We start from the raw sequence: 24,512 nt of genomic DNA on the forward strand, positions 1-24,512 counted from the left end.
TTAGGAACTCAGCCACAGCGCGAAGTTTTGATGGGTCGGGGCAAATGCCGTCTTGGGATACGACGTGACCTAGAATCATGAGCTTCCGCGCGGCGAACTGGCACTTTTTCAAGTTCAGTTGCAGGCCTGCGTTGGTCAAGGACATCAACACTTGCCTAAGGCGGAGAAGATGCGTGCTGAAATCAGGGGCGAACACAACGATGTCGTCGAGGTAGCATAAACACGTGCTCCATTTTAGGCCGCGCAATATATTGTCCATCATTCGCTCAAACGTAGCAGGCGCATTGCATAGGCCAAATGGCATCACGTTAAATTCGTATAAACCATCTGGAGTAATGAATGCGGTTTTAGGGCGATCAATTGCTGACATCGGGACCTGCCAGTAGCCCGAGCGTAAATCCAACGAAGAGAAGAATTCAGCGCCTTGCAAGCTGTCCAGAGCGTCGTCAATGCGCGGTAAAGGGTAACGTCTTTTCGCGTTATCTTATTAAGACGGCGATAATCGACGCAGAACCGAATGGAACCATCTTTTCTTGTGACGAGAACCACCGGTGATGCCCACGGGCTATGGGAAGGTCGAATGACGCCGCGCTGAAGCATGTCGTCGACGTGCTCACTGATCACCTGACGCTCCTTGGCTGAGACGCGGTACGGGCGCTGCCGCAAAGGCGCGTTGGAGCCAGTGTCGATGTGGTGGCTGACGGTTGACGTGCGGCCCAGAGTAGGCTGAGCGACATCAAAAGAAGAACGGAACTGGGCAAGCCGGTGAAGAAGCAGGGAGCGCTGCTCGGAAGTAAGGTCGTCGGCAATGAAAGGTGTGAATAAGTCAGGTGATGGCGGAGCAGAAGTGGAAAGTGCACAGAAGTCAGTGAGCTGTGCATGCGAAGCATCCGGCACGTCGGTAATAAACATGTCATCAAGAGGCTGAACACGGCCAAGTGTTTCGCCGCAAAGAGCCTTCAGGGCTGTAGGAAGAGGATTGCAGACAACGATGGAGCTGAAACCGGCTGAAATGTCAAGCGTGGCGAAAGGGAGGGGAACATCTTTGCGGGTTATGAAGAGTTCCGAAGGAGTAAAGAGGACAGCGCCTTCAGAGACAGCGCCACAAAAGACGGGAACAACGGCACACGAGTACGGCGGTATGGCGATGTCTTCCCGAAGGACTAGCTTAGCGGGAAGAGAAGTGGCGTCGACGAGGGGCACGTCACACAGAGGCGATAATTCGACTTCAGCACGCGCACAGTTGATGACAGCGTTAGTTCGCGAAAGAAAGTTCCACCCGAGTATCACGTCGTGAGAGCATGACTGCAGAACCACAAACTCCACAATATAGAGAACGCCCTGAATAATAACTCTAGCTGTACATGCTGCTGAAGGCCGAACTGGCTGGGCGCTTGCTGTGCGAAGAGAAAACCCAGAAATTGGCGTCGTAACTTTTCGTAAAGCGCGAGAGAGGCGTTCGTTTAGGACAGACACGGCTGCTCCAGTATCAATTAGCGCAACGGTAGAGACGCCGTCAACAGTAAGGTCGACAACGTTCGCAGGCGACAATGGAGGACTTGTACAGATCGATGGCGACGCAGTTCCTGCCTCCTGAACTGCGGCGCTTAGTTTTCCTGTTGCGTGGGTGAAGGGCGCCGACGCATCGGGGACAACGAGCGGCGACGCGGGGAAGGTGATCGACGTGTAAGGACCGGGCGCTCGGCTGGTGGCCTGTTCGACTGCCGACTAAAAGAAGTGTCGCGGAAAGGTTGCACGTCGGCGTAGGGAGGCGACTGCGCAAAGCCATCAGAGTGCAGCATGCGGCGGCGGCAGAGTCGTGCAACATGGCCGGGAATACCGCAGGCATAACATATGGGCCTGTTGTCTTGCGTACGCCAAGGATTAGCAAAGGCAGGAGGAGGTCGATGAACGGGATGAGGAACGGGTGGTAGCGGCCGTGGATGTAGCGCAACGAGTGGTTGACGAGGAGGCTGCGCGGCGACGGATGCGTAAGTAAGTGGCGCTGCGACAGGGGACTGCTGATGCTGCATTGGTAGAGCCTCAGCAACTTGGTCTTCAATAACCCGCCGGAGCGTCGGAGCGAGCTGTGTAGGAGGCTGTTGCGGCAGCGGCTGCTGTTGGGGTAGCTCAGCGAAGGGTAGTAGCGAAAGCTGTCGTGCAACTTCCTCCCGCACGAAAGCTTGGATTTCTGTGAGCAGGGGGGAGCGATCAGACAATACTGTCATGGAAGAGAGGGTCTCGTCAGCCACTGAGGGGCGCCTGGTCAAAGCGCGCTGCCTCCTCAACTCGTCGTAGCTTTGGCACAAGTTTATGAGCTCTGCTACGGTACGTGGACTCTTGGCGATCAACATTTGGAAGATGTCATCGGCGATGCCCTTCAAAATGTGTTTCAATTTGTCATTTTCCGTCATAGACGCATCCACCCGTTTGCATAGGTCGAGAACCTCTTCGATATAACAGGTGAACGTTTCACCGGGTTGTTGAGCTCGCTCTCGTAACCGCTGCTCGGCGCGCAACTTGTGGACGGCGGGGCGACCGAACACTTCAGCGAAACTGGTCTTGAACGCGGACCAGGACTGAAAGTCGGCTTCGTGATTTTTAAACCACAGGTGAGCCACTCCCGCAAGGTAGAAGATGACGGCATTTAACTTGGCGGTATCGTCCCAACGATTGTGCAAGCTCACCCGTTCATAGGTAGACAACCAGTCATTGACGTCTTGCTCATCCGTACCGCTGAAAACCGCGGGATGGCGGAGCGGGAGAGCGCCAGAGCAGGCAACGGAGGGTGGCGGCGACGTCGGCTGGGGAGAGTCAGGCATGACGGAAGGCAGAGTGCGAGACCGGAGTTCCAGGGTGGAAATGTTCTTGAAAACCCAGCACCTTCCACCAATTGTAAAGGGGTGTACTGAACAGTTCAGATGGTAGCGTCTGTTCTGATCGAAAGGCGGGTGACGCAGAGCAGGAACAGCTGGTTGCACGAACGGCTCCCACTCGTGCTAAGCACTGGCGATCCGGCTGGCCTACTGGTTGCACTGCAGGCATTGAACAGTCGATCTGGCTGGCCTTGTCCGTGTGCTCTTCTTCTTCATTACAATATATATATATATATATATATATATATATATATATATATATATATATATATATATATATATATAAACTGCACTCTCGTGGGCACGTGAGAACTCCACGCAGAGTTCGTAGCGGCCATAGCGGCCTATGCGCATCGCCTGAAATGCTGAGGGGGCGCGCAACCCACCGGGCGTGCTCCTGCGTACAGCTCATCCGATCTGCCACCTCTGAGAGTTCCCTGCGTTCGCAGAATTGTTGCAGACGCCGAACTAAAACTGTGTATTGCCAATTTCGCACATTATTTGGAGGATTCCTGCTAGCTACTGTTTTAGATGCGAAGCATCTTATGGTCGGGGCTAGAGCACTGCACGGGCCGGTTTTTGCGGCCCGGGCCCGGCCCGGGCCCGTTTTTACATTGGGTGGCCCGCCCGAGCCCGATCAAAACTTTTATGGCGAGACCCGGGCCCGGCCCTGGCCCGAAAATAATCTACGTTACCCGCCCGGCCCGGCCCACCACCCCTTTACCTTAAGCCCGAGCCCGGCCCGAGCCCGGCTCGAAACCGGCCCGAACCCGGCCCGAGACCGAAAAATACATGTTTTTCAGAGTTGAGAAGCCCGAGAATAACTCACAGAAAGCCCGAGCCCGGCCCGGGCCCGCGTCAAAAAACCCGAGCCCGGCCCGGGCCCGGGTCAAAAAGCACACGCCGTGCCCGAGCCCGGCCCGAGCCCGTGAAAGAACTGCTCTACCCGGCCCGGCCCGGTCCACGGGCCGGGCCGGGTCCGGGCTTTCGGGTAAGCCCGAGCCCGTGCAGTGCTCTAGTCGGGCCTATGTCACTCCCTCCCTCCGCCGCGCGGCGTCCACACCCCTACTGCGCATGCGCATCCTCCTCTCCTTGTCTCATCTTATCTCCTTCCTCCTCCCCCTCATCTCCTTGTCTCCTCTCCGACGCTCCTCTCCTCTCCGGATTGGTCAACGAATGGCAACACCTGCGGCTCCGCGCGCGATAATGCGAAGCAGCTTAGGTTAGAGGCGCGACGGTAGGCGCCCCAGAGGCACCGGCAACAGTCACCAACGCCGCGCGCGTTCGGTGCGAACGCTGGCAAAACGCCGACGGCGTCGACAACAATTCTGCGCGTTGCTGGTGCAACTGCACGTCCAAGTTTATACAGCTGATAAAACTGCCTTGAGTCGACCCAATGGCTGCTTCGCATACTATTCAGGGTTCCCCTACGGAAAGATGGTGTAATTTTTTTGACAATTCCAACTTCCTTTGAGGAGAAAGTTTTTGGTTCCTTGATGTGGCAGTTCTGAGTTTAGACGCTGCTGTTTTTGAAAGAACACAATCTGCAAGAATACTTGTGAATGTCTGAAAAATAAAGCATTTCTTGATTTTACATTGTTAGATTTGGACGAGAACTCCCATAGGTGTTGGAACATATTATAGATTGATACGGTACAGCCGCCACAGTGTGACTGCACTGATATAGAAGACGACGTCTTCCCACTTGAGATAGCGGCGCCGTCGAGGCCGCCGTTGGCTTCCGTGTAAATAAATTGTAAATAGCCTTAGACATCAGCTACACGTCACAATATGAATCGCACATTAGAAAACAAATTACCTCTCTTGCTTCGGAACATGGACGCATTAATCATTCAATTTCTCTGGTCACCTGTCGCAGTGTTCCAAGTTATCACTGTTGCCGATGCCGGTATATCAAGAGTCCACGGCGACAAAAAAAAAAAAAAAACACCGCCCAAGCACTGCGTACAGATGGTTAACCAGCGAAGCTGATACATGCGGCTCCGGTATTTATGACTGCAATAATCCCGGCGGTTCAATAAAATCTGTCTCAATTATTGCTGAGGTCTTTGTGTTTCTTAATGAGTTAACACCACATTCGGCTGCAACGGAGAAAACGACGTCATTGACGGTATGCCCGCAGTCCGCGATTGTCGCATGGCCGTGTGTGGCAGGCGAGGGAAGCATTTTCAGCGTTCGCAAGCACAGGTGTGCCACGCTTCTCGTCTCGGACTGCGCGGCAGTGCCTCGATGGCAACAGGTGGCGCAGCGGGTTTAGAAAAAAGCGCCACAGAGGAGCACGTTTGCTACATAACGCGTTTCTAAGGCGCCATGCGTTTCGTAGGCCACGCGCCGGCTTCGCTGTGGCGAGGATAGACGGCGCAGACTGTTCTTACAAACCACCGTGCTGGTGGTGGTGCTGGCGTAGTGACTATAGTGGTGCTGTAGTGACTACAGTGGTGCTGGCGTAGTGACTATAGCGTTGCGCTACTAAGCCCGACGGTGCGGGATCGAATCCCAGCCACAGTGGCCGCATTTCGATGGGCGATCAAATGCAAAAACGGCCCTTTATCGGGAATTGGCTGCACGTTAAACAACCCCACGTGGTCACAATTAATCCGAAGTCCCACACTATGCTGTGGCCCATCATAAAATCGTGGTTTTGGCACCTAAAAACCCAGAATTTTTAAGGGATGCTTTATAGGCTCACAAGTGTCGGCGATGTCCCACCGAAAAGTGGGCCGATCCTGGCGGTAGTGCAGAAAGGGTCCATGCTCAATGTCACATACCAGGGATCAAAGCGAGAGAGAGAAAGATAGAGAGAGAAATGCGGAAAGAGAGAAAGAAAGGGAGAGAGAGGAAGAAAGAATTAAGGAGATAGAAAGAAAGATAGAGAGAAAGAGAGAGAGAAAGAAAGAAAATAGCCACGGATGTCATATACCGCACTGACGCTTTTGATCTATTTATAATATTTGTAAAGATGATAAATTAAGTATCTAGGCAGAATGCAAAAAATAATTTGAGTATCTCCAAGCGGTGGCAAACAACATTATCTTGCTTCTGTCCAGCTACGCGACATTTGCATATTTTGAGTGAAGCTATATATAGGCTCACAAATGACGGCGGTGGTGGTGGTGATGTCACGCTGAAAAGTGGGCCGATCCGGGTAATTGTGCAAAAAAAGGGCCCAAGCTCACTGGCACCTACCAGGAACAAAAAGAAAGAGAGAGAGACAAAACGAAAGAGAGAGAGAAAGGAATAAAAAGAGAAATAAATAAACAAAGAGAGAGAGAGAGAGAAAGACACTCACCAAAGGGTCATGAATTGTGTGCTAGTTTAAGGCACATATCAGCTCCATGGCAGTTTGAATTTGAGGAGTGTAAGCTTCTGCTGAAAACACGTCATGCGGAACATTGCAAAACAAGCACTTTAATAAAATAGCATTAGTGTATACATCACCAAGGCCAACCCTTGTGTATTCTCCCTTAACATATTTCTCAAACCTCAAACTCAAAAGTGATGTTGAGGTGCAAGCTCTCAATATCATACATATTCCCTTTTCAATGAACCAAAGTACATTGGTGCATGGACGCTGTGGGACCAACTCAGATGTAGACATCAACACTAATCAGCAACACAGCAAAGTCTGCTTACAATTCCTCTGTAGGCCCAGCCACACCTGCATTAAAACAAGTTAGCTCAACGTCACGAGAGTATATTATAAAAAGTCACACTGGAAACAAATCAATTCTTGTTCAGTATAAATAGGAATCAAATACAGATATACTTAACCCCATAGCAAGCCTCACTTTGAGTAACAAATCCTGCAAGATAAGAAAAATACGATGCATGAGCCATCTATGCAAAAAGAATAATCGAAGGTTATTTTTATTGCCTCCATCCTCCTACTCGTGCATAGATGGCAGTCAGGTTAAGTAAACTGGGCCAGACAGCCACATAGTCTAATAAAAGGCGATCACTTGGTGGGCCAATTATGATATGATAGCGCGACATGCATCCTTGCAGTCGTTTTAATGGGTTCTGTAATGTTGGCCATCCTGCAGGCACTGCCATGTTAAAGCACCCATAAGCCTAACAGCATCACCCAATAGGACTAACCAATCAGTGTCCCTAGCTGCACAACTCGGCATGTATAACAGGGGGCTTTCATTATGCTTTAACTTCCTCCGGCTTGAGCCCAGTTTTTGTTAACAGAATAAAAGATTTAAGAATCTCCACAGGCTGAGTGGAAAAAAGCACAATAAAAAGCCTCAATAGCTTCCTACTCAATTCCACCTTTAAAACAACACTGGCAAGTTCATTACCATGTGTAAAACAAATCAAATTGTTGGGGAATCAAGTAAGCATCCCCTTTTCATACACGAAAATATCACCAGCACTACTACTGACATAATGGCATTTTGTCAACAAAAACACCAAGCGCAAGAGCTGAGGCTTGCGCAAGTTGGTAACAGTTCATTTTGATTGTGTTCACAGCGCACACACGCCAAAAGAATAACAGTGACAGTGATAAATAACTGACCTCTTTCACACTCTGTGTGTCCCTTAGTTCCTTGGAATGTCCGTGGTGTGAATGCCACCATCTCGCTGTCTCTTACCTCTTTAGTAAGTGTGCACTGTAAATAGCATGGAAATGAACATAGAGACCACATAATGCTACAATAGATAAAGAAAAGGAAGCATTCACTTCGAAGCAGCATCTCTTTGAGCAACTTATTTTAAACCAACATCCTAAGCATGCCACTGCGCTCAAAAAAGCTTACTCATGTTCCTGTGCAAAACAAGTTTGCTTTTATAGAAAATATAGTTACATTTGTTATATTATTTCGGCAAACTGGTGGTTATGCAGTAATATATTGCACCGCATGGTTGCACATGGCCGCACGGTTGCCCCCTTTTGCACTAATTGTGTCTATGCCAAAGGGGCTAAGGCTAAACTTTACGTAGCCGCACACATATTAGCCGTGGAATAATTGTGAGTTACGACGTTTGTTTGCCGCTTTTAATAGTGTGTAGCTGTCGACATAGCAAGCGATGATCTATTTATTGTAGGACCGCGTGGTTCCAGCACGGCGTGCCTAAAACACTTTTGTTGGATGAGAAAGTATTGTTTCTGGTACTCTTTTGGGAAGCAGCCTATGCGTTATTCACAAGAAAAAAACCTTGTTTCACTGAGAATGTCAGACAAATGCATATTTCAAATTGACCATTTTAACATGCACGCAAACTACAGCAAGGTTTAGAGGGTACCATTAACTATTGAAATGCACATCAACCAAGTTCAGCAGTCAACACCATAACCAAGCCTGTAGAAGTTGTCGATATTAGGAAGATGACATAATTATAAGGAAAAGGTGAGACAGATGATCTGCACTTTAAGAGAAGCAATAGCAGAGTTCAAGCTCTCTGCCATGTCATATGCGGAAGGGCAAAGCATACGGAGCTTTCAGTTACACTCACCTGTGACGACTGCACCAGGCTGACTGACATGCGTGACCAGTTGTTTGTGATACCACATTATTAAACCTACAATTCATGTGACATCAGATATCAGCTGATGATGATGAATCATGATGATGATTAAGGTCAAATCAAAACATGCCAAGCGTATCAACGCAATTGCTTGCCCGCGAGGAGTTCACAACCCGAAGGAATGAAGCTTTAGCATTCTCAACTCATAATAAGTGCTTAGGTGTCTTCACATATTAAAAATTTTCCAACCGATTTTTGCCCAGTTCTCCATTGCTGGTATGTACCATAGTATGGAAATCACCATGATCATCAAAAGCGGCACTCATCTCTAAGAGGTAGCTGGCTTTGGCACGACATATAGCTGCCGTTTCTTGGTCGTTGGGGGTATTTGCCATTGTATGAAAAATCGTCGTAATCACAAGCAACATGCGGAGCCGCCTCTCCACTAATCCATCGTAAACTGTATGTGCCACAGCATGAAAATCATAATGACATCAACACGCGACGGTTATCTCAAAGAGCTAGATTGTTTTGAAACGATGTGTGCGCCTGTTTCTTGACCCCATTTTGTGTATGTGTCATAGTATGGAAATCATCATCATGATCAACGGGGGGACACGCTTCTTGACCACTCGCCCATTGTGAATATTGTCACGACCTCGCAGGAGACGTGGAAGCCGGCGTACAGCACGTATACAAGCACTTTATATAAGCAGCAACTTGTTTTTGTATTGCCTCCCGCTCTTTCGGTGCTACACGATAAGGATTCTGCCGGATGGGTCTTGCGTCGTCTTCGGCGATAATACGGTGCTTGGTGAGCGGCGTCTGGCTAACTCTTGACGTAGATGAGAAGCAGCTGTTGAACTCATTGATGAGCCCAAGAAGGCTGTTGCGTTCGATGGGCGATAAAGTTCGACTGACATCAACCACAGGTGCAGGCATAGGCGCGGTGGACGCCGCATGCTGCACTGAGAGGCAGTCTTAAATTGGGGCAATTTCGTCGAAGTAAGCAACAGCAGTGCCTTTAACAATCTGTCCACGTTCCCTGCTAAAATTAGTCAGCAGGAGTTCAGCATGTCCGTCGAGTACATTAATTACGGCCCTGGCGACGGAAACGCCCTGACTCAGTACTAGTGCGTTCATGTGTTCAGCTACGCTAGGCCCGGTGTGCAAGTTATCGCAGATGACAGGCACGAGGGAACAACTTCGCGGCGGAAGCGTGACGTCGTCGTCGGCGATACGTAAACGCAGTCGCTGGTCATCCGCGGTGTCGACGTCTTCGGTACTCGTAGAAAATGTCACCATGCGGTCGCGGACATTAATAACTGCACCGTACTCCCTCAAGAAATTCATTTCCAAAATAAGTTCTTTACAGCACTCAAAGAGAATGACGAGCGTGGCAACGAAGGCTGAACCGGCGATTATGATTCGGGCTGTGCATTTTCCAATCGGCGTCATCAACTGACCCCCGGCAATTCTGATGTTGGGCCCGCTCCACGGCGTCTTCACTTTTCTTAGTCTGTCGGCTAGCTTTAGACTCATTATCGAAAAATGCGAACCAGTGTCAACGAGAGCGGCCACTTGGTGGCCGTCAATGGTGACGACAAGATCGGCGCTGACGGCGTCTGGTACATGTCGTCGGAGTCGTAGAGTCGTCGATCGTCGGTGATGGGGGCTCTTGCGAAGCTGGACGGTTTGCAACCTCACCCCCGGAGGTCGCTGCCTCTAGTTTCCCCGGCGCGGGCTAGGAGACCTGCCCCTAGAGGCGTCAGGAAAATCGCGACGGCTTGGTTGGGTGTAACGAGCCGGTGATGGGGAACGCGATCGAGGCGTCGTTGAACCTTCCGGTCGAAAGTTTGAAGGATTGTCGTCGCATGTACGTGGAGCGTCAAACCGAGGGTAACTATAGTTGGTGGGAAATCTGGGAAACCCAGCTGCGCGGTAGTGGCAAGCTCGATAAACATGTCCTCCTTCACCGCAATGAAAGCATAGCGGCCGGCGGTCAGCGGTGCGCCACAAATCGGTTTTTCGTAGCGGATAGCCGGCAGGGAATTCTCCGTAAGACAGCGGCGCAGCGATCGGCTGTCGGCGATACGGTATTGCTGGCGGCGGCTGTGACTGTCGAAGATAGGGCGTCGGGGATAGCGGCGGTGGCTGCGTCGGAGTGGTCGACGGTGTCAGCAGCATCGAAGTGGCGGGAGGTGGACGACAAAGAGCTTCCGCGTATGTGCATCGTCGCGGCGCCGCTTGCCAGTGGGGCGAAGAAAAGGCCTGTCGAACTTCCTCCCGGACGACATCTGCGACAGAAGCCACCGCTGGTGCCATGGGAGCAATTCCGAGCTGCCGGATCTCCTCTCGCGCAATCTCTCGGATAACTTCACGCAGAGATGTGCCGCCGCCCTCAGGTAGCAGTGAGGCATTTGTTGGCGAGTTCGCGCGATCGTATTAGTGGTACCGCTGCTGCAGTGCCCGTTCGATAGTGGTAGCCTCCTTGGTAAATTCGGCCACTGTCGTCGGTGGATTCCTCACGAGTCCGGCTAACAGCTGCTCCTTCACTCCCCGCAAGAGATAGCGCAACTTCTTTTCTTCGGCCATCTCAGGATCTGCTCTGTGGAAAAGGCGGGCCATATCTTCTGCAAACATGGCAACGCTCTCATTTGGCTTCTGAACACGAGATTCGAGAAGGCGCTGCTCATTCTCTTTTCTGTCGCTGCTAGTGAATGTGTCTAGCAGCTGGGTGCGGAAGGCATCCCATGTGGTCAGGCTCCTCTCCCGGTTCACAAACCATGTCCGCGCACTGTCTCAAAGAGCAAAATAGACATAAGACAGCTTTTGCCGGGAGCCCCATTCATTATGACTGGCGACACGCTCGAACTGGTCCAGCCAATCTTGGACATCTTCAATGGGGTCACCATGGAAACTTTCTGGGACCATAGAATGCTGTAGCGTCACCTGCGATGGAGTTGCAGTGACCATGGCGGTAGTTCTTTGACGCGGTCCGGCAGGATCCTGCAGGGGTTGAACTCGGGCGTCAGGCCTAGCAGACGGCGGCTGTACCGGTAAACAGGAGTTTCGACGAGCGAAGGCGATTCCGCGTTCGATGGATGGCTCCTCGAAGGGGTGCTAAGCATGAGGCAATCCTACCCAGCTCCTCCACCAGTGTCACGACCTCGCAGGAGACGTGGAAGCCGGCGTACAGCACGTATACAAGCACTTTCTATAAGCAGGAAACGCAACGTCGTTGTCGTCTCTGTTTTTGTACCCGCGCGCTACTTCAGCGTCGTTTCCATGGCCGGGCACATACCCGCGGCGACGATGTGGCAATATGTGCCCCAGAACGGAAATCGTAATCATCGTCAACAAAAGGCGATGATCTGAAAGATCTTGTTAGCGTTGGCATCATACGTATCCAGCCTTTCTTGGCCAATCCCTCGTTGATGGTATGTACCATCGTACAAAAGTCCGATCATCACAATCAACGCGTTGCGATCATCTGAAAAGGCTAGTTGTTGCTGGCACAAGGAAAGTGTGCGTGCATTGTAGCTTAATGGTTAGATTACTGTTCACGTCACTGACAGCGGGAAATTGTGAGCACCTTCAGGATCCAATGTTTGCTTTTCTGGGGGAAAGAGGGACGGTGACAAGAACCTTTATTGGTCCTGAGAAACTGTGGCTAGGGGGAGCCGAACGCTCCCTCAGGTCAAGTCGGTGGCTCCGCCCACGATGGCACCGGGAGGCGAAATCCAGTTGCAAAGTCGTGGGCCCTCTGGACTAGAGCACTGCACGGGCCGATTTTTTGAAGCTTGGGCCCGGCCCGGGCCCGTTTTTACGTTGGCCTGCCCGCCCGAGCCCGACCAAAAATTTTATGGGGAGACCCGGGCCCGGCCCGGGCCCGGAAATAATCTATGTTACCCGCCCGGCCCGGCCCGCCACCCCTTTACCATAGGCCCGAGCCCGGCCCGAGCCTGGCTCGAAACTGGCCCGAACCCGACCCAAAACCCAAAAAAGCATGTTTTTCAGAGTCGAGACGCGTGAGGATAACTCGCTGCACGTTACATGCACACCACCAGAAAGCCCGAGACCGGCCCGGGCCCATGTCTGAAAACCCGAGCTCGGCCCGGGCCCGGGTCAAAAAGCACATGCCGGGCCCGAGCCCAGCCCGAACCCGTGAGAAAACTGCTCTACCCTGCCCGGCCCGGCCCGTGGGCCGGGCCGGGCCCGGGATTTTGGGTAAGCCCGAGCCCGTGCAGTGCTCTACTCTGGACTGCCTGGAGCTTGATGTGGTGGTGGTCGCTTCATAAGAACTACTCTCACTGTTCCTTTGTGGCAAGTATACAGTTTTCTATGGCTGGGCACAGCGGTAAATATAGCATATTCTACCGCTGTGCTCAAACTCTCAAACTTCTTAGAATGCTTTCTACAATGGGTGTCAAGTGCACAGGCACCGTGCGTGACAGTCGAATAGAAAATTGTCCCATCCTCACACAGAAAGAAATGAAAAGTAACACTCGAGGCTTCTACTATTACAGAGTCGACGTCGAATCTGAAATTATCGTATGTCGCTGGAAGGACAACAGCACAGTGAGCGTCGTCTCAAATGCTCACAGGGTCGAACCAACGCAAATGGTAAAAATATATTCAAGAGAGAACAGGTCTAAAGTCCCGGTGGAGCAACCATTCTTGATTTCTAGGTACATGGGCAACATGGGAGGAGTTGATAAACTGTACGAAGATATTGCCAAGTACCACACAGCCATTACAGGAAAGAAGTGGTATTTTTCACTCCTGACGTATCTTGTTGATCCATGTGTGAACAATGCATTCCAGTTATACAGAATGGGAACGGACAAAACAGAGCTCCTCACATTTCGAAGGACGATAGCGATGTCATACATGAAGACTTATGGCTCCATTGCGTGGAAAAAGCATGCAATCTTTAGTGGAAGCCCAAAGCCGATTTGACCGCATTGACCACACAGTGATCCCTCAAGACAAGCAAACAAGGTGTTCTCATTGCCATGGGAAGACCACCACACGTTGTGAAAAAAAGTTGCAGTGGCTTAGCTCGGCTATGCCAGGATATACGTAGCGTTAGCAAAGGTTCAGCAGATTTCGGGATCCTAAAGAGCCTAAAGAAGAACGGAGAAGCTTGATGAGTCAAGCTTCTCCGTTCTTCTGCGCTGTTGAGCAGCATTTGCGCTCTCCTTCTCCATTCCTATACCACACTGGCAAACGCCAGTCAGAAGCGCAGCGGCTCCAGAGCAGTGTCAGATGGCGACTGCACAGCGAGCGCGCGCCGGCGCCAGTGCGTCTACCACGGCTACGACGTCACTCCTCTGAAATGCGCAGACCGGCGGCGGTGAGTCGCGCGCGGCGGCGGCGGAGTGCGCGAGAGGTGCCGGATCCGGTGGCTCCGGTGCGCAAGCCGTGTGACATCACTGATCCTTGCGCATGCGCAGCACGGCTCTTGATGTGCCGCGCGAAACGGGCTTGGCTAGGCCAGTGTAGCTAACGCTACAAAAGCGACATCGGAGTACATGTCAAATACTTCAAATTGTATCATTCGAATGCGTAGTATATGTGCCTAGTGTCCTATATGTAGGACGGCTACAAAAACACAGGTCGAAAAAAATTTTTGAATAAAAGAGATCCCAGAACCAAATATTACGGGAAAATAAATCACTTTCCTTAATTTCCCCAACTTCAGGCAGATATGGGTTAAATTTCCTTTTTGATTCCTTGGTGCCGCTGTGCGTAGTTGCTGCTCATTTCGAAACAGAATAGGCAGCAAGAGTGAGTTAAATGCAGGAAAAAATATACATTTCTTGATTTTACGTGTTTAGTTGGCCATACGCCTAGGGTGCTGCTATAGATAAAAAGGGTGATACATGAAATAATCGATTCATACATAGTGCACAGAGCAGGCAACATACAGAAAGAGCACAAACACAGTGGGTAACATGTACCTAGATTGCATACGCAAGGAGACTGTCTTAGAGGACGATCGTTTGGCGCAATGCGCTAGCAGCGCTGCTCCAAGGATCGATAGCGTAGTGCTGCTCGAAAGAGCTGTCTCGTAAATTTAAAATTATTCTGAGGGTAACTCTTGTGGCTCCAAATGATGTGTGCAACGTACAAAACCTCACATGAGTATCCGCACACACTGTACATAATACACTGAGACTATTTAATTAATTGCGGTTTTTACCAGAAGTAATCCGTAGTCTACAATACTTGTTGCTGAGCTAGTTGGTTTATCTGATTCCGCAAAGTTAAGATGCAACAAAGGGTGGGAAAAAGCTTTAGGACACTCGTTCTTGTCCTAAAGCTTTTCTCGCCCTTGGTTGCGTCTTAACTTTGCGCAATAATACGTAGCCGCTGTTTAATCCAATATCAAGTCAACAAATATGCGGTTACGTCTTTTCGGCCACGGAAAATGTGAAAATTGCATCATGCATGGTTTCAAGGTCACACAAAGTGACATTTGCTGCTGCACGCAGTTGTGCCAACATAATTCGCAGCTCGACGAATGCCTCGTAGTTCTGCAGCTGTAGCTGACGCATGGTGAAGGACACGTAATGTTTCCCGTGCGTCGCAGACATTGATCCATCTGCAAATACATGATTATGTTTACGAAATATAAGGATGTTAAACCGGCCATTATTGGGCTTATGGAATGCGTTAAGAGGCACAGAGGTGTATAATTCACTTTAGTATCCAAGGTTAGTCGTTCGATTTGAACTCATGGGAGAACAATTGACCTATCACTTCTTTAAACAACCCCTCAACTTTCTGTTGCCAGATGGTGTCTGCATACTGGCGCGCATTCTGTAGCATTCGAAGAAGGAGGTATTGTCTAGTAACGGATAAACCTATGACGCACGCGAATTCGCCCGGAGTTTTTTTTTTTATTACAGCATATGACGTAGGGACATTTTTCTTATAATACGTCATAATAATCATTATAAAGCGTCATTTGCTACGCCTGCTGTCCCCCGTAAAAGAAAACAATACTAAACGCTGTACGTCTGGGGACGCGTGGCCCAACACTCCGAACTTCGCTGTTGACCAGCAAGCGTAGAACCATCTTTATCTATATACTCCACCAATAACATTTCCGCCTCAAGCCTTCATCAAACCAGGCGCCAATAAAGCTTCCCTCCTGGGAAGACACACGCGCTCGAAGTCCTACTACGTTTCTGATCCGTCATTCGTCACTTGCATAAGGTGGAGTAAGTTGTGCCAAGAAAGCTGCGGGCCTGATAGATTCTTGCAACGGCTGTCACCTGTACGTGGAATGGCCTCCCTTTCCAGTGGGTGCCGCGCACGGTTTCCTACCACTGACGGAAGCAGATGCCTAACACTTAGTACGGACTGGGCCACGCTTGCATGTCGAAGGCTACGTATAGCCCATGTGCATTATTAGAGCGATTTAGATGCGCGTCCGCAGGCATCCACGTACGCAGTGTGCGAGAGCTTGTGTCTGTAGCGAAGCGGGTGCCCATGTAGCCGCAATAGTTGGCCGGAATCAAAAGTTGAGAGGTGGATCGCTCGCTGGAGACACGCAAGAGCCGGTCACGTGTTACTCAGCGTTGCCATGCGCCAGCTTTTAGAAACTTCTGCAACCAACTCACGCGATTTACTTCCTTCAGAGCAGTCTTGAAAAATGTGCTCTCGTGGGCACGCGGGAACACGCGAGAATGCCACGCATAGCTGGCAGCGGCCGCACCGGCCGCGGTGCAACGCCTGAAATAATGAGGGATGCGCGCAACTCGCCGAGTGTGCTCCTGTGTACAGAGCATGCGCACTGCCACCTCTGAGAGTTCCCTGCGTATGCAGAATCGTTGCGGACGCCCGATAAAAACGGCCTATTGTGCATTTTGCACATTATTTTGCACTATTCTTGCGAGCGACTGTTATTCTTCCTGCTCCCTTTGAGTTGGTAGATCAGACGCGGCTCTTTTTGAAACAACACAGGCAGCAAGAATGCATCTGAATATCTGAAAAAAAAAAGCATTTCATGATTTTACATCGCTAGATTTGGACAACAACTCCCATAAATGTGAGGTCATTTTATATTTGAATAGCATAATAACAAATAAATGAAATACCTTATTTCGGTAGATGCACGCATTCATTATTCAATTTCTGTAGTGAGCTGTCGCATTGTTATCACTGCTGCCGATGTCTGTACACCAAGAGTCGAGGGAGAGACAAAAAAGGCTATGAAGGTAGAACATGGCACGTATGAAGAAGTTAGAGGAAGGTGGGACAAAATACTGCTGATTACACGTAAAGGTTGGGGTCTATGTGAATCTATGAAATATATGTGTTGCAATCTATGTTAAATTTATACCTATGTGAATTGGAATGTCTGCAGGAAACTTTCCTTAAGCGTTTGATGAAATGCTATGCATTTGCGCATGTAATTCTTTCATCTTTGGCGAAAATTAAACTGGCGCGCGCGTGTGCTCTCGCGTGCCCATGCTACGCAATGCGACAAATCCTATATAGCCTTGTGCTTCTGAAATTATTTTTAGTTTTTTTTAAGTTTCCCAATCGCCTCTTGGCCAGTTTCTCATTGTGGTTATTTCCATTGTATAGGAATCACAATCACCAATAAAAGCGGCAATATTCTCAAAGAGATAGTTGGCATTGGCACAATATGTAGCTGCGGCTTCGTGGTTAATCCCCCGTTGTGGGTATGTGCCAGTGTACCAACCGATTCATTGCAAACGAATGTGTCATTGTGTGGTATACCACACCAACGTCTTTATAGGAGGCGTTGACCACACGCTTCTTGACTGGCCCCCCTATGTTAACGTCAAAACACAGTTGCTAAAAAAATATGTCAGTATACAGTAAGTAAGAAGCATATCATGCATATCTACTCAAGCCTCCAATTATATTTAACTCAGAGGAGGCTACTTAGGTAAATTGATTAAACTCAACGTAGGCCATACTTTAAAATATACAGTTCAACTAGTACTTGAATCGTATATCAAAACCGGAAATCATTAATATGGCATCCAAAGCAAAATTGTTGTACATTATACCAAACCTAAATGTTTTGGTTTTGGCAACTTTATATTTTGCAAAAATCCTAGACGCAATCCTGCGTTGGAAAGACAGCATGCATTTATCAGCATTTACATTGTTCGATACACACATTATTGACCATTACCTTGGAACAGCAGCAACTGACAGCGTTGTTTTTAGATCAGTGTATTTTTTTTAGACCTGTTGCTGCTGCTGACTCAGCCGGCTTCAGGAACTTATGTGAATAAAGTCGTCTAATACAGGTGCGACACGGTGTACCTTTGATCGCGATCAAGCCCGATCCGGATCATATTTCTCGCTTGTGATTGACACCTTTGCGTAAGCTGCGCGAGGAAGCCAATGGCAGTCGCAAATTTTGATCCGGGTCGGGCATAATCGCGATCAGTATAGTGTACGTGTGGCACCAGTATTAAGGAAGTGCCCCTCTGGTATACTCGTTAGGGATTTTGCATTGCTAATAAAGCAGCACAAATGCCGTCACAATTTATTAATTGTTCTACACGCAATTTGGCAATCTCATACCAGCGCATCTTTCAAGAGCTCTAAACATCTTCACCAATAAAGCTTCGTTCTCATAACTAAGTGCAACAATAGTAAAATTGTACAATAAGCCCAAATGTGTTCATGAAAGATGTAGGACAGATAACAGCTACCAATTATACCAACAGAACCTAGAACTGATAAGTGGCGGTGACCAATTTGTACACACCTTGTCAAAGCAAGAGATGCCTTGTCGGGCTGCTCAGGCTGCGTTTTGTCAAAGGCTCCCATGTGGTGTAGAGGTGCCTCCGTTTCACAAAATCGTGACATCCCTCAACAATAAGAAAGTTCAGTTTATTGTAATCACTGCTGAAACTGCAAACTTGTGATTTAACGACATCGCGTTGAATTTGCGAAAATGCCTACTACAGCCTGCTACATGGTTGTGAAAACATCTCATTTTTACATCACAGGCGGTTATTTAACCTGTCCAATGCACGAAAACACAAGAAACACTCAATTCATGAAATACAGATTGTCTTGAAAATCTATAAGCAGAAAAATTTGCAGACAAGCTAAAATGTGCTCATGAGTCAGAAAGAGTAATCGGGTGCCGTCTCGCAGAGATTTTAGCTGTGAAGACAACAAGAAAAACCACGCCATCGGAAGACCCGTTAAGTTTTACGGTGTTTTAATGGTATTATTTACCTAGGTAGCCTTCGGTAGGATTTTACCTAACCACTTTACGATACGTGTTGGAATTTATGAACTGCCGTCTCCCCTCTGCTTCTCCTCCAATTTCCTGCTCGTGCGCTCTTATTTCATCTCCCGCTGCTGTCTTCGGTCGATTTCATCTTTGCCTGTGCTAATTCGTTCGGTTACGAGGTATGACAACGCCGACTTACCAGAAGCTCAAAGCATGAACGCGCGCGCAACAGCTGCGCTCGAAAATGCCTGTGTACCGTCCATTGCGTGCACGCTAAACAACCGCACGTGGTCAAGATTAATCCGGAGTACCTCACTATGGCGTGCTCCATCATGAAATCGTGATTATGGCACGTTAAGTCCCAGAATTCATTCAACTTGTAGTCTTTGTAGGGAACTGCGAAAGAGGATTTCCTCTGGTGTACACGTCTCATACATGTTTGCAGATTATCTTCATGTAGCGCAAAAAACACACGGACGTAGAAGAACGGAGACCGAATAACGTAGAATATACAGCAAATTTAAAGAACCCACACAAGCTCACCGAGATTAGTAAGCAGAGCATCCAGCCCGTTTCTTTACTGATGGTTCGACTCTGACTTCAAGCCTTCATCAGCAATTTCTTCGTGAATATTTCAGCGTCTGTCAATGCATATAGATATAGAGCAGAAGAATTTCTGCGTTCCATTTTTATCTCTTGTAGTCTTTCGCACACTAACCATTTTTGTTTTCCCGCTTTGTGTGTTAAAATCAGTACCGGAGCCTTAAGCTTAACACCGCTAAATTCCTTTTATTTCTTCCTACAATAGGAACCAATTGAAACGAGAACAGCAGACAGCGGTTGTCACGTAGCCTAAGAAAAAGCAAAAGGCTCGAATACGTATGATTAACGTATGAGTGACGTCTGGGCCTGTTTTCGCGACGCAAGATCGACGTCCTACGACATCGCAAACTTTTCTGGCTGGTAGGCTCCGCACAGACAGTATGCACTCCGCTATTCACGTTTCGAATCAGTGAGTATAGCCCAACTGAAAGATCGAATGGCTTCGCCGTTTTTTTTGTCTTTTTTTCTCCTTTACGCGTTGACATGTTTCTTGATGGTATAATAAATTCTTAGTCTTTTTATGGGCGTAGATGTCGGTACTTCTACTGCAGCTATGGTTAAATGGGCCTAGCTGGCGACGCGCCTGTTTAGTTTTGGACTTCTTGTCATCTTGATTTTATTTTGCCTTTGTTACAGCTCAATTTGAGTAACGCAATCATTTCAACATAATTTTGCTGCCTGGTTTCTGTTAGGAAGTATGTGAAGATAGTATTCTTCAAATGGCTTGTTTTCTGTAAGATGAATTTTCGCTATTTTGTGCTTACCCCTTACTTTGTTATAAGACATCTTCATTGGCTGAAGTAGGTGTAAATAAATAAATAAATAAATAAATAAATAATAAATAAATTGCTCTGATTATCTTTTGATCAACTTGTGTCGACCACCTGCTGCAGTTGTGATATTTTGGGGAAAATGAAATATGAACATGAAAAATGTTAGGCCTAACGTTAAGAGACAGGAAGAATGCGGTGTGGATCAGATAGCAAACGGGATAGCCGATATTTTAGTTGACATTAAGATGAAAAAATGGAGTTGGGTAGGCCATGTCCTTGTTGAGTCCTTCGACTCAACAGAGAAGCCACAGGTTTAAAACATTTTTCAACTATACATATTAATGCCAGGAGTATAAGGAAGAAAGTAGACGAAATTGACAATCTGATGTCGTCAATAGAAAATAAATTTGATGTTCTATGTTTTACCGAAACTTGGTTATCACCAAACGACCACATACCTTTCTTTGAAGGGTATCGCTCGCAGCACATAACTAGAATCTAGAACTAGAACTATGTACATAAATGAAACGATATGTTTTACAGTAGTGGAAAAATTCTCTGTAGTTACCGAAGACGTAGAATGCCTTACTGTACATTTAGGAAAGGCCTCGGCATCGGTAATATATAGGCCTCCAACTGGCGACAAAGAAAAGGTTTGCAATTTTTTAGACATGTTGCTATCACATGCCTGTTCTAGCAATAAGCCTGTGATAATCATGGGATACATCAATATAGATATGAGCTCACATGACACGTGGGCATGGGAACTGAAATCACTTCTTGCTTGCCACGCCTGCACAAATCATATTAAGTTACCAACCAGAGTTACAGCGAATAGCGCCACTTTAACTGACATCTGTGTTACAAACGTAAATAAAGATGAAGTATTTGCCGGCGTTCTTGCAAGTGGAATAAGTGACCATTTACCCCTATTTTCCTTTAACAATTTCACTAACAACAATCGCTCTATCCATGCGCCTTGTTATCGCCGAATAAAAAACAATTTTTCTTTAGAACACTTTCGGGAATTAGTTGTAGCTATAGACTGGCAGGTGGTCTACAATGAAAGTGATGTTAACACAGCTTTTAACATCTTTCTTTCAAACATACAAAGTTCTTATGAATCGGCTTTCCCGCTACGATATGAACGAAACAGAAATAAGAAAGTACGAAAACCTTGGATAAACCGTCATTTATATAACGACATAAAAACGAAAAAATGCGATGTACCACCTTTTTATAAAAACACGTGATCAAGAACAGTTCGCGGCATTCAAAAAGTTCAGGAATCACCTACAAAGCAAACTGAAGAAAGCCAAACAAGATTACTACCAACAGTTGTTTTCTGGCATACGCAACGATCCAAAACGGATATGGAACGCGGTGAATAAAATGAAGAGTAGGAAGTCAAGTTGCGTCTCACAGATACAACTGCTGAACAAAAGTCAAATGACGAGTATGAACGAACATTTTGTACAAGCTGGGTCACGTGCCTCGAGAGGAGGCGAAAGAAGCATGGTTCGTGTAATCGATATCCCGCCGGTGACCAGCTCTATCTTTCTGCAACCCACAGATAGTGTTGAGATACAAATTCTGATAGACAAAATGAAGTGTGCAGCCTCGGCAGGACCTGACGGAATTCGGCCGGAGCCGATTGAATATGTTTCGGGCGAAATAAGTGTCGTTCTAGCTTATATTGTCAATTTGTCAATATCTTCAGGAATTTTCCCTGATGCGCTAAAAAACGCTCGAATAACACCAATCCATAAAGGTGGTGCGAAAGATCAAGTCTCAAATTACCTGCCAATATCGGTCTTAAATATATTTTCAAAACTTTTTGAAAGTGTCGTGGTTGACAGGTTGGGGTCTTTCTTGACCAAACATAACGTAATCTCTAAGTACCAATATGCTTTCCAAAAAAACAAGTCAGCAGAGCAAGCCCTTCTCGATTTCAAAGATAAAATAATTGAGAACATTGAAAAACAGAAGGTTACACTTGGTCTTTTTTTAGATTTTCGGAAGGCTTTCGACTCGATTGATCATAAAATATTATTAAATAAATGTACTGCAATCACCATGGCCGTTTCGTAGACCTTGAAACAGCTCCATTATTTCAGCGCTACTCCCTTCTTCGAGCAGACAGAATATACTATAAGAAGCTTCTGGTTACCATACATAAACAAAAATTATTCACCAAAACGGACAATGATGAAATATCTCGTTACCCTCTACGCCGGAAAACCAGGCACATTCCAAAAACAAGAACAAATTATGGAAACAAACATTCTTATATAAATCGACAGAAATATTGAACAAGGTAGGAGAACTGTTAAATTTTAGCGCTTGTGAAAGCTCGTTCAAAAAAGAGCTTGGTGCATTATTACTCGCCGAAGATATTGTTTTCACTAGTTATTGATATTTGGTTTCTTTCACATCTGTACGTATGCATGTATGACATAAAATATTCATATAGGTACCATTTGTACTAATGCTTTTTTTTGTTTACTCAATACAATGAAGAAATGTATGTTATCACCGCTGTTCTAACTTTGGGGGCTGGGGCCTCTGTCAGGCCTCTGTGCCTTTAGTCCCAGTCTCCCCTCGTTTGAACGAGAAAATAAAGTTCATTCATTCATTCATTCATGTACTGCGTAGGATAGAAAACCAGCGGACTATTAGAGTTACAGAATGGATACCAAGAGAAGGGAAGCGCAGTCGAGGGCGGCAGAAAACAAGGTGGGGTAATGAAGTTAGGAAATTCGCAGGTGCAAGTTGGAATCAGCTAATGCTAGACAGCGGTAATTGGAGATCGCCTTCGTCCTGCAGTGGACATAAGTACAGGCTCATGTTGATGATGATGATATATGCGTGAAAAAAGTCGCCGTGAGCTAGTGGGGCTATGCTAGTCCTGGCGCAACCAAATTAGGAAGGCCCACTAAGCTTCAACAAAGACACTCCCTCACCAGAACCGGAATTGGCCTCCCTGGTGCAGTATTTGGCCACTACCTCCGTCATGACTCTTACAAAGAGGTGGCTTGGGGCAGAGGTAGAACATCCGGCTCTAATCTGGAGGTCGTAAGTTCGAATCCTCCTCCAGTCCACTACATTTTCAGGCATGGAGTGGCGCCTGACACCGAGTAACATGTACTTAGATTGCATACGCCAGGCAATCTCACCGTCTTGGAGGAAGATCGTTTGGCGCAATGTGCTAGCAGCGCTGCTCGAAGGATCGATAGTGTCGTGCTGCTCGAAGGAGCTGTCTCGAAAATTTAAAATAATTCTGAGAGTAACACTTGCGGCTCCATATAACGTGTTCAGATGTACAAAACCTCATTTGAATGCCGGCACACATTGGACATAATACACTAAGGTAATCGAATTAATTGTAGTTTTTGCCAAAAGTATTCTGTAGTCTATCAATACTTGTTGCTAGGCTAGTTGGTTTACCTGATTCCGCAAAGTTAAGATGCAACCACGGGCGGGAAAAAGCTTTAGGACGCTCTTTCCTATCCTAAAGCTTTTTCATGCCATTGGTTGCGTCATAACTTTGTGGAATAATCAGTAACCGACCTTTAATCGAATATTCAGTAAATACATATGCTGTTAGGCCTGTTCGGCCACGGAGAATATCAAAATTGCATCATGCATGGTTTCAAGGTGACACAACATGACATTTGCTACTGCACGCAGTTTTGCCAACATAATTCGCAGCTCGACGAATGCCTCGTGCTTGTGCGGCTGTAGCTGACGCATGGTGAAGGAAACGTAATATCTCCCTTGCGTCGCAGACATTCATCCATCTGCAAATACATGATATTGTTTCCGAAATATAAGGATGTTAAACCGGCAATAATTCCGCTTATGGAATGTGTTAAGAGGCACACAGGTGTACAATTCACTTTCGTATCAAAGGTTAGTCATTCGATTTGAACTGATGGGAGAACAATTGAACTATCACTTGTTTGAACTAACGCCTAAACTTTCTGTTGCCCGATGGTGTCTGCACACTGGCGCGCATTCTGTAGCATTTGAGGAACAAGGTATTGTCTAGTAACAGGTAAACCTATGACACACGCGAATTTGCCGGCAGTTTTTTTTATTGCAGCGTATGACGTAGAGAAATTCTTCTTGTAATACGTCATTATAAGCATTATAATACGTCATATAACACGCCTGCTGTCATCTTAACTGAAAAGAATTTAAACGCTCTACATCTGGCGACGCGTGGCCGAAAACTCACAACGTCGCTGTTGACCAGCAGTCGTAGAACCCTCTTTATCCAGATACTCTATCAACAACGTTTCCGCCTCATGCCTTCACCTCACCAGGCGCCAATAAAGCTTCCCTCCTGGGAAGACACACACGCTCGAAGTCCTACTACGTTTCTGCTCCATCATTCGTCACTTGCATAAGGTGGAGTAAGTTGTGCCAAGAAAGCTGCTGGCCTGATAGGTCCTTGCAACGGCGGTCATCTGTACGTGGAATGGCCTTCCTTTCCAGTGGGTGCCAAGTACTGTTTCC

This window comes from Dermacentor silvarum, chromosome 11, assembly GCF_013339745.2.
Source record: "Dermacentor silvarum isolate Dsil-2018 chromosome 11, BIME_Dsil_1.4, whole genome shotgun sequence".
In the NCBI taxonomy this organism is placed as follows: domain Eukaryota; kingdom Metazoa; phylum Arthropoda; class Arachnida; order Ixodida; family Ixodidae; genus Dermacentor; species Dermacentor silvarum.